This window comes from Leptonotus elevatus, chromosome 18, assembly GCF_054856555.1.
Source record: "Leptonotus elevatus isolate MCC_2025b chromosome 18, RoL_Lele_1.0, whole genome shotgun sequence".
Lineage (NCBI taxonomy): Eukaryota > Metazoa > Chordata > Actinopteri > Syngnathiformes > Syngnathidae > Leptonotus > Leptonotus elevatus.
This window is the reverse complement of record NC_141256.1, coordinates 13949920-13967487: the sequence shown is the minus strand read 5'-3', so window position 1 is coordinate 13967487 and position 17568 is coordinate 13949920. Positions and strand designations below refer to the sequence as shown.

The following is a 17568-nucleotide window of genomic DNA, read 5'->3' as shown; positions in this document are numbered from 1 at the left end:
AGCCAAAAGCTAAACATTGACATAGGAAAAAAAGAGAACATGATAAAATATGTAGCTGGCCGGTATTCATGGAAAATAAATGTAAAAGTCAAAGCAGAAGAGGCACAGGTGCAAACAATAACGTCGACGGTGGTCAAATTCCATTCATGTTGCAGTACGAGCCAGGTCACCATAACACACTGCAACCAGTTCCATGAACACCGGCCATTATTCATGTCATTAGCTACGCCTGCCGCTGACGTCAAAATCACACTGTCACTCTTTTTTTTCTTCTTTTTTTTTTTTTTTTTTTTCAATGAATATGACTCTTACACTCTTGCTTTATTTTTTTGCAGTGTAACACCAACCGTGCAACACACGATGTCATCTATACTGAAGAAGCGGTGTCATAAACATTTACATTGACTTTAAGAATAGAACAAGAACCAGGCGCCAAGTGTATTTTCCGCTGTCCCACGACAAAATACAGAAGCGTGCTATAGATAGTGTATTTTATAAGAATTTGTGCAAAAAGTTCAAGATTATGTTGCATTAAAACTGGACTATTTACAGTTACGACAAGAAAATACACAAATCAAATCAAAATAAATAAGTAATAAATAAAAGGTTTCCGCCACACTAAATTCCGAGATGCACGGAGCAGCGGGAGAGGGCGAGCGAGGAGACAGATCATTTGATAAATATTTACGAGTGTGTATATCCCGCCCTGGAGGTGTTCTGCATTTGTGTTCCTCATCCCCCACCGCTGTTTATAAACGAGCCCCAACAACCCACCAACCCCGTTGCCTCCAGTCGACCGCTGGAGGATGAAAAGTGTCTTGTGATCATTGCTCAGATCCTCGGCCAGACTAAAACGATGCGATTGTCCAAAAAAACTCCCATAATGCCGTGGCGGGCCGAGGCTTCCAAATACTTTCGAAGCACTTTCAAAACGTTCCAAATAGCCTTATCTCATTTTAAATGGGTTTGGATATCAAGGAGATTTTTTGTTGGGTGTAGGGGGATGGCCTGAGTGCGGGATTCCTGTCAATCGCAATCTGGCAAGACTGTACGCTACTCACAAAACGTTAGGGATATCGGGTGAAATTTCAGGATTAGCCCAAAATGAACTACAGTGAACCTCCATTTATTGTTCCAGGTTCACTTTCAGTTTACAACAAAATAGCAGTGCTAAAAGCTAGTATACTAAGCTAGTACAGTACCAACTCTGTAAATAAGCTAGCTAGCACTAGATGTTAGCCATGACTGCTAACTTGGTGGTGATACGGCGATACTGTAGTTTAAATGTTATCGATACAAATCAAAAAGAGGTGATTAACTTACCTGCAGAAATGTTATGTTCTGAATCTTCAGATACTTGACGTCCCTCGCTGTGCTTCTTTTTGCTTCTCTTATGTCTAGTAAGTTGTTAACATAAGAGGATCTGCTTCTTTTTTTTCCCGCTTTTTTTTTTCTCGCTTTTTTTTTATTTCGCTTCCCCCCCTCTTTTTTTTTTTTTTTACTGAGGTGAATATTACAACACACTGTAGTACTGAATCATTCAACAGTTTGAAATTTGCATTTAAAAGTTTAGAGGAGGTCAAATTAAGTTCATTTGTAAAGGTTTATAATGCATATTAGGTTCACACTGAAATTTTACCCGATCAGCCAAACTAACAAATACTCCTTACATGCTCGCCAAGCGTCCTCCCTTGTGGAGACATCCCGTCCACATGCGTGCCAGCAGATATGGCGGAATCCTCACATTCCTCTCCCACACTGCACCTGTGCCAGTGGCGTCATGTGAGAAACGCGGGATGCTACCGGTAGAGTTATCCGGGATGAGCGCACCGTCAAACATGCTGTCAAATTACTGCGGTTCTACGGCTGCAGAGTAAACATTTGCAGGACTTTTTAGCTGCACGCCATCCTACTGTACGTGCACTGCTTGTGTAGGAGAATAAACCGCATAGCTGAGCACACGCTATCATAATCCCGAAACTAGAAATCAATACTGAAGAATACCACAGTCAAAACAAAAAAAGAAATATGATTGTTGGGAGCCTTAATGCAATTTTAGTTGATTCACATTTGGGTAAATTAAGATGATTTATGACTATTCCGAATTTTTTTTTTAAAAGGCTTTTATTTTTTTATAGGTTAGAATGTTGATAAAAACTATCATCATCATGTCTGAATTCTCTATGGAGTTTAAAAAAAATATGTAAACGATGCCTTTCGCAAGCATAAACATGACTTGCGTTTTGGGTCTTGGAGTTTATAACAGTGACGTAAAGCACACTTGATAAAAGCGCATTTTACCGTCAGCTGATGAGCGAGTGAGGGGGGAGTCACAGCAACATGATGTGGAAGAGGAATGTTATTTGGAGCATCTGGGGACTTTGGTAGTCAGGCTTACTTGACTGGAACTTCATCACCAGCATGACACACTGATTACTGACAGTTACTTGCCCGGCCTACATTTGGAATTTTTTTTACTTTTAACTCACACTGTGTAGTTAAAGACGTTGTTTGAAGATAATTCTTGTTTTTCACCATTTCACTTTTCATTTTTGGGGCGTGGCTAAAAGTGAGTGACACACTCCGGCATGAGTCACCCCTCCCCCAATATATATATATATATATATATATATAGCAATGTGCAGTTATGCCTACACCCCAAAAATGCGTCTTCCTTTCAGATATTGGTGTGGCTGCTTCAGAGCGCCTCATTGTTGGCCATGAGTGTGCGCATATCACTCACGTTAAAGTGTGACTTGACAGCCAGTGTGTCGACAGGGTCTTCAGGCTGCTTCAGAGTGCCTCCTTGTCACAGTGCGGGAATATTATCCTTTGCTCGTCGTTATACATTTCACAATGTTAGCATTTATTTTTGAATGATCAATTATTGCACATAATTGACAATTTAAAAAAAAATCACAACTTTTTTGGCTTTTACGCAATTAAAGGAGTTGAAACTTTTACCTAGTCTTTTGACACAAGTATTTGTATTTTAGTACAGAGTGAGAGTACCTTTGCGACCAAAGGTAAAAATACTGCGTGAGACGAGCCCAGGGGATGAGCGTCGTTTTGTGGTCAACTGCTACATGTGTGTGTGTGTGTGTGTGTGTATGTTGAACACCTGGAACTTGAATGGACTGTTTAGAATGTGTGTGTGTTTCCGTATATGTTTCAAGTTCAAGGGTCGCTGCGCTGCAAAGGTTTCTCGTGTCAACAAACACGTCAACACACACACGATCACCAAGCGAGTGTGTTCATCATCATTACGTACCGGTGTGTGTGTTTGGGATCTTGTTTCACGAACCCAGCCTAACCCACAGATGCGTCTGTTGATGCTTGCTTCGATACAACAAACAGCACTCCCCCCCCCCCCCCCCCCAATTTGGTGTTGTGCTGTAGATGCGCAGATGTGTCACGCAAGCACACAACGTGTGAGGTCCAGATATGCTTCAATCCAAAAGTATTGGGTCAGCGATGCCAACCTTATTTTTTGCTGTTTATCGACTGACAGTTGAATAGGAACAATACAACAAATCAACTTTTCAGCTTTTATTTACTGGCTAACCTCAGATACACTCTCGTTCGCTGATTCCCAAGTCACAAAACAGGCCAGGCCCTGCATTTTAAAGCCACACGCATTCAAGCTCACAGATACTACAGTGTAATAGGTGAGACTAGCAACCCCAAGTGGATAAAAATAATACCTGCAATTCACGTGCATATTTTTTATTGGTATTATGCAGAAGGCTTTAAAATTTTTATAATAGGGGTGTGAAAATTAGTGTGTTCATTTTAAGTTAATTTAAAGTTCTTTTAACGCCACAATTTCTTTTTTACGCGCAATTAGTGACCGCCCCTTACTTGGAAAGTCTGTACTGGGGAATTCCAGTTGCATCGCAGCAGACAGGTCCACATCAAAATTTTACGGTAAAAAATTTAATAATAATGCATATATTTGTGAAGACTTTGGTTAAGTTGTATTCTACAATTTTAAAAATGTGCAGATTTCACAAGTTCATATTAAAGATTAATAGCTCTTAATATGAAAAGAAAAAATGCACTGAGCTGTCAACGTCTTCGAAATGCAATTATGCCATCTAGTGGCAGAAAAATGACCAACACAAGTCAATATCGCACTCACAAATTTTTGTTTAACTCAATTGTATGAATTATTAGGAAATTACTGTATCAATGACTAAAAGATGCAGCCATGTCTCTATTAGTTTAACATTTTTTTCCCACTTTTATGTTAACGAGAATGAAAACTTTTATTTATAAATATTTTATTGTACATTTTATTGAACGTTTAGAAATTAGATTAGATATAAAATCTCCGATTAATCATGAGTTAACTATTGAAGTCATGCAATTAATTACAATAAAAACATTTTAATTGCCTGACACCCTTAGTATATAAATAATCAAATCAATGCACAGAATGTAACTAGAGTGTAATCCAATAAATGAGGGCCGACTTTAAAGTGTTCCGCCACTATATACTTTATAGTGCGGATATGTATCACCACTTACGAACTTATGAGCATATTTGGCGAAGAAACACTTATGGATGGTTGGGTAATGGATGGATGAAGAGGAAGAGGTACACTATAGCTTATGTATGCTAATTTCCATTAGCCTGTGGCGCTTTACATTCTGTGTAAGCATTAAGCTAGCTGGCTTTTGTTAGACAAGACTTCAAGCTTTGGTTGAACATTTTGGTGCTTAGATGTACGAAGTTTGGTTATATTTTGCTTCATACTGAACTTCAACCGGGATTGACAAATGAACAGCTGGTCTACGATCTACATACAGACATCCTGCCTAAATCGTATTATAAAACCACAGCAAAATGTAACTCAGGCGCCTGTTTAGTCTACAAAACATTGTTTACATCAAGTCTCCGAAAGCCTATTTTCCGCATAGATGGGAACACGTGTGTCAAATCTGATCCTCCTAACATGTTGCAAGGCCGCCGCCCTGGGCAACCTCGCTGACCTCGGCGTCCGATGTGACGTGTTTAGATGAGAGATGAGCCGAGAGACGATGAAGGAAGTGAAAGAAAGAGGGGTCCGTCTAAGTAGCTTATGTCAAGGGATTTTTATTTTTGCTCTTCATTTGTCCGGGATCAAAGCTGGCCGTTGCTAAAAAGGCTTTTTTTTTTCTCTCCCTCTCTCTCTCTCTTTAGGAGGATTAGGCGTAAAGAAGCCCTTGCTGTCTCCCTGGAGGAGGAGGAAGCTGAGGATGGCTCATTGCAGCGCACAGGTGGGCCACTTATATTCTTTTGGGGAGTCTGAATTTCTCAAATTTTTATATCTGTTCTAAATGTACAGTAAAAAAAAAGAAAATCTAGGTATTCATACTCTTGTTAACAAAAGTGGAAAAAAATGTTAAACTAATAGAAATAGTTCAAATGAATTTTTGACGTTTATAGCCGTCAATGGCAGTGAATGGATTAAAAAAGAAAGAAAAGATTCTTAAAAATTCGGGGCATCAGGCGATTAAAAATTGTAATCGTAATTAATCGCATGACTTCACTCGTTAACTCACGATTAATTAAAAAAAAATCGATCTGTACTAAAAAAAATAAAAGTTCAAATGAATTTTTGACGTTTATAGCCGTCAATGGCAGTGAATGAGTTAAAACATGGAATAAGCAGATGCTATGATTTTTCCTGGTATCCCACCCGCCCTCAGCGGTGCCTGTTCGATGAGCGCAAGTTCGGGGAAGCCCTCGTGCAGCCCGCCCCCATCTGTCAAATAGATAAGCCTGCAGGTTCCAGATGAAACCGTTGGACACAAAATCCACACTGCCTGTGCCGGTGCTTATCTTATCTTTTAATAGGAGCTTTACTCCAATCTGCACGCCACTGCTGGAGGACGTGGAGAAGGGGTGGTTGGGTAGAAAAACTAACACCTTTTACTCTCTCCCGGGACCTTTTCCACGACAGGTGACCCCCGTTTTAATATCAAACTAAAATAAGAAGCTATTCAGCTGTCTGCCCAACTTGGCAACATCCTGGCCACGCAGGTGACTTTGCCATCAACACCCAAACACGCACTGTCACTATGCACGACCTCTGCGGGTGCGTATGAGAGGCACGAGGGTGCGGAATGGCTGCTGGATGCTGGTGACAAGAATAGTACCGATCAGGCATTGTGACATTTGAGTGGACAGCACACACAACCTTCACCTTGTCCCACTTGAAAAATGTATTTAATAATTTATTGGCAGCATGGTATAATATTTTACATTGGAGCGCTTTCATCCGTGTATTGAATGTTACAAACAGTCGATCTACTGCCATCTAATGGAAGAAACTTTAATTGCTCTGCCTGTCACCGTACGTCGCTGGCATAGATTTATAGTAGGGGTATCAGGCGATTAAATGTTTTAATTGTAATTAATTGCATGACTTCAATAGTTAACTCGCGATTAATCGGAAATGTTATATCTGTTTTAAATGTATAATAAAAAAATCTAAAAGTCTCAGAACATCAAAGTGGGAAAAAAAGTTAAATGAATAGAAATATAGCTGCATCTTTTAGTCATTGATAGTAATTTCATACTAATTCATAGAATTGAGGTAAATTAAAAAGATGTACTGTTACCTACGCAGTGGTCTTGTGGTAGAGTGTCCGCCCTGAGACTGGGCGGCCGTGGGTTCAATCCCCGGCCGGGTTATACCAAAGACTATAAAAATGGGACCCATTGCTACCCTGCTGGACGCTCAGCATTAAAGGTTGGAATTGGGGGGTTTGATCACCAAAAGTTTCCCGAGCACGGCCGCTGCTGCTGCTGCTGCTCACCGCTCCTTCAGGGAATGGGTCAAATGCGGAGAACGAATTTCGCCCCACTTAGTTGGGTGTGACAATCAGTGGTGCTTTGGTACTTTTAACTTTAAAAAACGAGTGTGATATTGATTTGTGTTGAGGTAATTTATCTGCCACTAGGTGGCATAATTACATTTGTAAGACATTGGTGACAGCTCAGTGAATTTTCTTTTCCTATTAAGAACTATCTAATCTTTAACATGAAGTAACTTGTGAAATTCTGCACATTTCTAAAATTGTAAAATACAATTGTCTCCACAGATATATGCATTATTATTAAATGTATTACTGCTCAATTTTGGCATGGACGTGTCTGCTGCGTTGCGACTGCAACTCCCCCAGTACAGACTTTGCAAGTAAGGGTCATTAATCGCGCGTTAAAAAAATTGTGGTGTTAAAGGAACTTTAAATTAACTCAAAATTAACGCACTCATTTTGACAGCCCTAATTTAGAGTAAATCATTATTTTAGATGAGTCACCTCCACTTCTGCCAGGGTGCTTCCACGGCTGCCAAAAGGATCACATGTACACAATGTACACTATGCAGTCCATTAGGCTCCATTAAGAAGATGACAGTATAATCGTAGCGCTTGTGTAAATCGCCGCGGGTCATGTGGCAGGTCTGCACAAATAAACAGAAAGCGTAATCAGGCAGGAACATAAAAGCACATCAGGGACATTTGATTTAATCAGCGTGACTTCCCGGGCGGGTGGTGTTTACTCGACCGGTGACATGTTCAAAATGTGTCGCATGGTTTGGCGAACATTACAAACACATTGGTTGCTACCTGTCTGGGGTGTGTTCTTTTGCATCGAGATTGGACGACACTCTGAATAGCATTGAGGTGAGATGTCATGCACATTTAAGGTACAATGAAACTAGAGCTGGGTGGTAATGCGCTACATTTGCTTAGTTACATTCACTTAAGTAACTTTTTTGATAAAGATCAGAGATTATCTATTTGACAATCATGCGCTGATTAAAAAAAAAATCTTAAGTTACTCACTAGTTACTTAGTATTTGAATACTTTTCACTGAGTGATTTTTAAAAGTACTTATTTGGAGGACTACTTATTACTTAATTGTGTGCAAAATTTGTCTTCCCTGGTTTTCTAAATGAAACAAAAAAAAGTTATTTTATTCATTGTATTTTTTTTAAGTGGCACTAAGGTACTTTTTAACCTTAATAAAATATTTTCATATCTCTTCTGATGAAACATAGACTTAAAACTAGTTGAATGGTACCTTTTCCATGGCCGCAGGGGGTCTGTATCATTTATGCTGGCACTAATCAACTTTGGCCCGAATTTCACTCGCTGGAGTGAGCTAAAAAAAAAATAATGATGCAATGCGCTTGTCCTCATAGGAAATGTGGTCTTCCTTCAGACAATACCGCTTTTGTCCATATGGCGTCGCCATAATCAACGTAAACTGAAAGTTCCTAAGGGTTGCTTTAAGTGAAAGGCATTTTTTTGTAATTTAAATTCACTATTATTAATAAATTATTATTATTATTATTGTTGCTGTTGTTGTTAACAAATTCAATATATTGTACTGATTACAACCACTCAAGTGGAAAGTCCAATTTTGGAGGCGTGAGAACATACGAAAAGCGCGGTGCACAGAAAATGTCCGAAATCGCCTGTTCAAGCAAACAAAACCCACACGAGAGCTAACATGGGATAACGCATTTAGTCATAGCCGGTCATTTTTCTTGCCCGGTGACAAGTATCAAAGCTGACTTGTTCCGAGCCGTTTCACTTTGGTACACAAACAACATGCTACTGTCATCACCCCATCCTTCAAATGCCAAAGACCCCTAAGGGAGGGCCACCCTAAGGGCCAGGTCCCAAAGTTGGGGCCCCTAATGAGGCCCTCCTCCCACAACTTCTCCATCCCAAAGGATGAAATACGTATGCTAGGCTAAGTAAACATCGAGTAGATGTAGGCTGTTGCTTCCTTATCAAGCATTGCTTCGAATTCAAACGCACCTTTCAGGATAAAATTGACTTTCACGCCTTGTGACATCACGTTACACTTCTACCCACACACTCCCCGACGGTGTTTTACAGCTGGCGGTCAATCTGTCACCCTGTAAAGCTGCCGGCCTGTCAGTGTGCGTTAACGGGACTTTTCTGGCAGGTTAGCGCTCTCGCAGCTGCCTCGCACTCTCATGATTTAACTTTCCCCGTCGCCGTAATGCCTTTCACAGGTTTTTGCGACCCCCGGGGCCCAGACGCGGGGCCCGGTCCCACACTTTTCCCTTAATTACAAGTGGCGGGCCGGGCAGTTGATACCTGAGCCTTCAGTGGGGACTTGGCCGACTTAATTCAATTATTAATACGGCAAACGGTGCTATACAAAAATGCGATATAACAGTCAATATTTATTGAATAACTTGAAAAAAGCATTTATTTATAAAACCTCTTACCATTGATGTTGATTAATGCTGTCACTATACTGAATATTTTTTTAGAATATCGATTATTCAGTTGACTAATCGGATTCATTTTAATTTTGCATTAAAGTGTATTACAAAAGCACTTAGTACTTCGTATTTGTATAGTGATTTAAAAAAAAAAAGGGGGGGACTACTGATGTACTGTGTTACCGGTTCAGTCATTGTTTTCCAGAGTAAAAACAGATCTTGTCTTATTTTGATTAAAACATACAAGATAATCAGTCTTCTTTCATGAAGGACTACAGAAATGAGTGAACAATTACTGTTGATATGCTGAAATCAGAGGATTTTGACAATTTTAAATGGAAAAAAAATGTCTCTAAATGATTACTCGATTATTAAAATAGTTGTCGATTAATTTGATAATCAATTACTTGTCGATTAATCAATACATTTTGACAGCTCTGATGTTGATTAGTAAATATATTAACATGTGCAAACAAATGCTACAGACTTGCTATTGTTTTGAAATGGCTACAATAGCTTAATGCTAGCGTAATTGTAAAAACACCAAACGCCATAGACTTACTAATAATTAGCGGCTTATTGTTTCATTGCTGTTGTCGTCAGTCACGTTTCATGTTTTTTTTTTCATATTTTGGATTATTCCAAATTGCCTTTTTTTTTTTTCATTTTTACTCTGAAATAAATGTTATTTTGAAATTACTCCTGCTTACCAGTCATGCCTCCCTGTTTCCCTGCACTTCTGGGTCCTCTACATTCAACATTGGATCAATGAGAGTAGTATTTGTATTTGATATGTGTAAGTGGGAAAAAAAATGGAGCAAGCGGAAAAATGCGAGAGAGCATATCCAGTGGTGCTACACAGGAGACGGAAGCAGACTGTCCTTGCCTCTGGGGGAAAAGCTGTGAGAGTACTTGGAGGGACGGGGGTCCGCACCGTCTATCTGGGTGGGGAGACCACAGGGGACGCCGAGACAGGAAATAAAGACAGCGCGCCCGAAGGCAGCTCTGCTCGTTGAAGGTCAACTAAATAGTATTTAGGTTAAGAAAGCTTCCATTTATTACCTCCAGAGGGCCTTACGAGGAAATTTTGAGGGAAGACTTTAACATAAGGGAAAGTCATTTTGCAAAACTTAATTTAAGGAGCAGAAGATTTGTTTGTAAAGTTTGCGAGTGTTGCTGTTATGTCTGCCTGTGTTTTGGGATGTGCTGACGGATGAGGGGGAGACAAGCGGATGCCCGTTTAAAAGGACGTCCATCCTCTCCTGTCGTTCGCCCGGCAGATATTTGAGAAGGAAGGAATGAATGGCATGGGAGGTGGGGGGGGGGGGGGGGCGCACAAGGAGAGAAAGCCGATCGCCTTCTTTGAAGAATCTCTCGTTTGTATCTCAGCAGTGGGTTGTCAGCCAAAATCAGACCCCCACGACACCCCTGAAGAACAACATGAAAGGCTAAATTTCGCCTCATCCTGAAGAGGAAATGATAAATCAGCGGCCGAAAACTTGAGACGATAACAATGTCTCCTGCTGCCTGATACCGATAGCTTAGCTTAGCGGTTGTGCTGCAATAATAGTAAGGAAAGTGTGGATAAGAAAAAGGCCCCAAGGTGCTGCTGTAGGCCACAATTTACACAAAGACGCTCACACTGCACAAGACTCCAGCTTCTGATGTGACTTGCTTGGCCCCGCCCCTTAAAGGCACACATCAATGCCTTCTTAACTCATTCACTGCCATTGACGGCTATAGACATTTTTCCCCCACTTTTGTTAACAAGAGTATGAAAGCCTAGAAAAAAAAATATTGTACATTTATAACAGATATAACATTTGTGATTAATTGTGAGTTAACTATTGAAGTCATGCGATTAATTACAATTAACAAATTTAATCGTCTGACGCCCCTAATTTTTTTATAATATTTTCTTTATTTTTTAAATTAGCGGCATCACATGACTTCACTAGTTAACTCACGATTAATCACAAATTTTATATCTGTTATAAATGTACAATACATTTTCTTCTAGGTTTTCATACTCTTGTTAACAAAAGTGGGAAAAAATGTGAAACTAATAGAAATAGTTTGAATGAATTTTTGACCTCTATAGCCGTCAAAGGCAGTGAATGAGTTAATATAATTGCCAATGTAATTTTTTCACATTTTTCAACCTTTTGCATCATGAGATGATTTAGGCAAAAATATATTTTTTGCAGATAAACCAGTTCAGTGATTACACTATAAACCTTTTCTTTTAGGGTTTTATACAATAAAGTGTTTTATTCATTTAAACAAAACCAAAAATCAAAATGTTGCTATCTTTTTATTTAGTTTGTGAGATTATTTCCGTTGGAAATTAGCATGTTGCCTTTTTCCACGATATTTACTTTGGTCAAAAAGAAGTGTGACTTTGAACGGTCCATTTTCTCATTAATATTCAAAAATATTCAATATGTAAATAAGCTTATTTTGTGAGCCTTTGGTGGAATTTTACCCGGCTACAGTGCACCCAAAGGTGGCCACAACAATGCGATGACACGGTCGCCCCTGGAGGAATTTTTTCCCACCTCCACGTTGACGGGTCTGAAGGGGTTAAAAGCTAGAAATGTATTTGTATTTTTCCTGAGTTGAGTTGAGCAACCATGAAGTGGGCACGTACTTGAATAATGAGTCACGATTCTACGTCACCAAATTTAAATCTGAGTGTCTTGAAAGCCTTTTGTATTTTTATCAGCTATCACATCCAATCCACAAAGCATATTTATGTCACTTAAAACAGGTCACAGACTCTTTTGATATATGTTATGCATGAAAAAAGGAGGGGAAAAAATGAATTATGACAGAAAGTCAACTCTCCACAATATATCCCCTTTTCAGAATGATTGTAAATCCAGTTCTCATGGGTCTTGATGGAATGTCAAGATTGTTTCATGTTGACTTGTGAGGATCAATCCCACTCACGTCATTCCACATCTTTCCCATCCACTCCTCTGACTTGCTGACGTCAAGTTTGATTTCTACAAAGTAGCCCTAACAGGGGTTTCCCCTCATGTTTTGCTTGCAAACAGGCTGTCAGTCATTCTTGTATTGGGACTTTTTTTTCTTCTTTTTTTTTTAATGGACTAGTGTACCAGTTTCCCATCAATCAAATGAAAACTAGTTTTGGAATACTACTTGGGATTACAGCTTTAGCTGGCGGAACATATGTAATTAAAATAATATAATAATAATATATATAATAATAATAAAAAAATTATATAACAATAATATAATAATAACACAATAATAGCATAATAATAATATTATCAAAAGTCCACACACCTGTGTTCAATAACCATTTGACGAAGATAAATATTTTCAAAACTTTTTGCACCATTAACGTGACCTTTAACTTGTAGAACTCAACTGGGAGAAAAAATATATTTTTGAGCGGGGAAGTAAAAATAAATGTTTTGTGGTGTGCAATGCTCCAAAGGTTGACATAGTACAGTTGGAACGTAATACTCCTTAACTTCTTGTGCGATTTCCTGCAAAATTCTCATGAGAGATTTTAACGGTGTGCGTCAAGAGAGTAGAAACGTGATTAGATTTTTTTTTCTTTTTTTTAAGTTATTTCATACAATCAAACTTGAAGTCAGCATAGCGGATTTGCTGGTGGGAAATAAGTGAAACGGGGTCAGCGGGATTCATCCTCACGAGACGGCGACTGTCCGCGTAAAGCATCCCAACGATCCATCAAGCGTCCGCTGCCATATTTCAGTCGGCGTTGAAAGAATGCAAAGCGACGCCTTCCGTCCCCAGGAAGACGCCATTAGCATGTAAACGCGGCCTGGGCTTCCATAATGAGCAAATCAGTTTTGACAGTGCAATTGAAGATAGAATGTACATATTTAAGCCCACGTTCAATGCGCTTTGGGGGAGAGAGTTATGATTTAAAGACGTCGGCGGGAGCGCTCGCAGCTGTGCGCCTTTCAGAGTAACATCTGGGAAAATACATTTTCTTTTTTGTTAGCGTGAGCATGTAACGCAAAACGACAAAACGTGCGTGAAGCGGGATACACAAATACCCATTTTGATTATTTTAAAAGATTTTTAAAATGCGAGAGACGCCACTCCTGATGGAATGTGGCCATGGGGTTGATCGTTAACTACTCCGCTACAGTTAAGTGCATATTCACTTTTAAATGATGGTTTTTTTTTTTACTATATTTCGGGATTTTGTGGTGATAATTTTTCCACATGGACCGCTACTGCAGACTCATGTAGCAATTAGAGCTGTCAAAATTAATTGGTTAATCGCCAAGTAATCGTTTATCAAATTAATCGACAACTATTTTAATAATCAAGTAATCGTTTGGAGCCATTTTTTTATTTAAAATTGTCCAAATTCTCTGATTTCAGCATATCAACAGTAATTGTTCACTGATTTCTGTATTCCCCCAAATTTGCAAACATCTGATTTTACTTTGGAAACTGATAACATAGCATACCATTATTTATTCAGTATACGAGTACGAAATAAACACCAATCACTGGTTAACTCATTGTCTCCCAAAAACGTATAAATATGTTCTATTTTAAACATTACCATGGTCCCAAAATTATATTTATACGTTTTTTATGTTTTTTTTTAATTTATGCTAGAGCATACAGAAAGCTTTGATGCAGCCTCTGACCTGAAGAGGATGCTTAAAGCAATGGTAGTGGCAGCAGAGTATAAGAGATCAACCAGGGCCATGTTGCAACAAAACTCTTTTCCCCACTGTTTCAAACTGATTTTTTAATAATAATTAAACTTAGCTATATGCTAATGCTAATTGCTGCAAAACGGAAACTGATAGAAATTTACTTTTTTCCTGATGAAAGAGACTTTAATCTTCCTTTTGGTAGGTTCCATATTTTATAGCAATAGAACACAATATTCTGTGGGCCTTACAAAATCTGTCAAAATCCAGTAAAACAGACTGGAGCGAAGAGGGTTGCTTCAGTGAAAATGGCTGCGAGTGAATGAGTTAATAAACAGTAATCACTGAAAAATGCTTTTGTAATACACTTTAATTAAAATGAATCAGATTAGTCAATTAATCGATTGATCCATTAATTGATTAAAAAAATATTCGATAGTGACAACACTACTAGCAATAAGCGCGAGCCAAGAGGAACGAAGGCGCAAAAGACAGAGAATGTTATGAGTTATTCGCCACAGACACTGCAAACGTTGTACAAGATCGCCACATATACGTGACAAGTTTTCGTTTTCGTTTCTGCAACCTCTCTCAAGAAGGCTGCCGGAGGAAGGGAGTAGAAGAAGAAACAGAAGGAGGTAGGCTAACTGTTAGCTTATCTGGTAACGATATTGCGGTTGCAACCAGTTCCACTAATATTGGTGATAAATAATTGACTAAATGTCTGACTTTGCTTGGTGAGTTTCATCTCACTGTCATCACATCGATTTACGATTTTTTTATTATTAAAAAAAATAATTTATTATTAAAAAAAATAATAATTGAAGCTGGGGGTCTCCGGATGCGCTCCTTGAGGTCCCTCGCAACTTTTACAGTCTTCCAAATCTATTTAATAAAAGCTACGACATCAACAATATTAAGTCCTTCGGGATATTTGCGATTTTCATCATCCTTTGTTCACATCACTGCTGGGAAGGAGCCATATCTCCAGCATGAGGTAAGAAATCACACCCAGGACAAAAGACAACTGTGAACTGTTATATAAGATTTATTCAAACGATTTTGACGGACGTGATGACAGTGTCATTGAATTAGATGTGGCAGACTAACACCCTCTCTGAGGACACACATCAGGGTCTTTACTTTAATTGGTTGTCAGCGTGATTGCGATCTGGCAAAGGTCCCGGACAAACGTGAGGACGCGGCGAAAGACGTGTTTCAAACATTTTCAGTTTGATCAGGTTACAGGTTGTTACCTCTCAGGCTGAAAGCTTTTTTGCAGATTTCGTCCTGTCAAGTATTATTAGTGCGGAGTGTGGCTGAGGGCAAGTAAACCAGGCAGATGGTTTGCATTTGGAGTCAAATTAATTAAACAGTAGAGTAGGAGGATGAGGTTGGTCACATTATTGCTGTAGAGACGGCTATGACACGATCTCGGCCTCTGAGGGGCAATGAGAGGCCAAAGAGTGACTAAGTTCATTTGTGACAAAAATAAAAAATCAAATATGATTGTGTATCAAAATTTTATTGGTTAGCCGTGAGGTGTCCCTTTTTTTTCTCGTCTTACAGAAAATCAGAAAGACGCAAGGGCCATGTAATGTTATGAAGAGAAATTGTGTTTATTTATTTGTAACTTTGCATATCTAGAAAAATGCTACAGTATGTAAGCCAATTTATTTGTAATAGTGGCACCTATTTTTTGACACACTCCCATTTTCTTGAACCGTTTTTTTCCCCCCTGTTTTTATGTACAGCACTTGGGCTTCCACTTTGGATTTTTTTTACATGTGGTATACAAATAATGTTGATTTAATTTAATTTTGATTTGAAATTACATTTTTAGTATATGTCGTGGGCCACTGGAAAATGGATGGAGGGCCCCAAATGGCCCCCAGGCTGTAGTTTGGACACCACTGGGTTATCTCCTGGTAACACAGTAGCACTGTGCATGTCCGCCAGTTTCTCGGTTTGGCAAGCAATATAGGCCTACCAATATTAACTCCCAGGCATTTTCACTGAAGCAACCCCCTTTGCTCCCAGCTGTTTTACTGGATTTTGACAGATTTTGCAAGGCCAACAGAATATTGTGTTCTATCGCTATAAAAACAGGGAACCTACCAAACCAAAGGTTCGAGTCTCTTCTTTCATCAGGAAAAAAAGTATATTTGTATATGTTTCCATTTTGCAGCAATTAGCATTCGAATATAGCTAAGTTTCATCATTTTGCACAAACCTGTTGAAAACACTGGAAACAGAAGCTTGTTGCAACATGGCCCTGTCTGATCTCTCATACTCTGCAGCCACCTGCTGGCCGTCTTTTGTAATAACTACCATTGCTTTAAGCGAAATTTTTAGGTCAGAGGATGCATCAAAGCCTTCTGTATGCCCTAGCATAGGGGTGGCCAAGTTCGGCCCTCAAGAGCCTCTATCCAGCCTGTTTTCTATGTTTCTCTTCACTAACACACCTGATTCATGATCAAGATCGTTATCAGGCTTCTTTCTGCAAAGCGTGCTGATGAGCTGATCATTAAATTCAGCTGCGCTGAAGGAGGGAGACATGGAAAACAGGCAGGATAGGGGCTCTCGAGGACCGAACTTGGCCACCCCTGCTCTAGCATAAAAAATTTTTTTGTGACCATGGCTATATTTAAAATAGAACGTTTTTATAAATTTTTGGTAGCAAATGAGTTAAGATACTTTATTATTCATTGGTTCAATAAAAAAAAACTGACAAATGACATTTTGTCATACATCTGTTTAGGAAGCGTATGTGCCCCCCCCCCCCCCCCCCAAGAGGCCTGCTGAAAAATTGTGGCCCCCTCCTTCATTTACGTTGCCCATGTCTGCCTTAGGCCAAGCCGATATCACTTGAAGGGAGAAGGATCAGCTCATGCTCGCCTATCGCGCGTCCTCAGAGGCGAGATCTTGAACGTGATTTTCCCGACGATGCCAAAGGTATGTCCTCCTTGGAAGTGTTGGCCTGTTGTAATAAAGATATGGAATATCTGTTTCGCATTAGCCACCGCCTCCCGAGGTTTGCTCTTACAACTAATGAGAGCCACATTTGTGCTGCAGGGAGGGAGATTGTGGACTACTATGAGTACTGTAATATAAAGTAGGACAGTCTTTCTGTGCTGCTGGGGCGAGCTATGAGAATCAAGCAGCCTTCAAGTCTTTTTTTTTTCTTTTTTTTCTAATGCATGTCATTTCCTAAGCACCCTGATTTTGAGGAATAGTATTAATACTTTCACCGGTTTGAAATCTGACCTTGCGAATAAACAATATACTGTAAACACACGCTAGACATTCCCGTAAGTTATACCAAGAAAGATTTAGAACGTACCAGGCATATGACCAAAAAAAAAAATGCTACCTTAGATCAAATATCATTAAATTGCCCATGAAATCAGTAATTCGATGAGATGCAGTAATGATTGAAGCATACGGAGCTCTTACGCAAACAACACACAATTCTCCTTAACGTGGAACAGGTGGAGCACTTGCAAACATCACACAAAACACGCCGCATGGAGTATGCGTGTGTGTACACGTGCTTTCCCCGTCAGCTGCAGCATTTGACATGGAACATTTTGGATCAATTCAATAAGATGCAGGTCAAGATAACATGAAC

General features: G+C 39.3%; 1 long non-coding RNA gene across 1 annotated transcript in view; it reads left to right on the top strand.

Annotated features, from left to right (window-relative positions):
- LOC147158744 (uncharacterized) overlaps positions 1-16892 on the top strand; it is a 57080-nt gene extending 40188 nt beyond the window's left edge. The window contains exons 4-5 of the long non-coding RNA XR_015090950.1: positions 5186-5262; positions 16790-16892. This is a non-coding gene — a long non-coding RNA (uncharacterized LOC147158744). The remainder of the gene's footprint in view (positions 1-5185; positions 5263-16789) is intronic.
- The last annotated feature ends 676 nt before the right edge of the window (positions 16893-17568 follow it).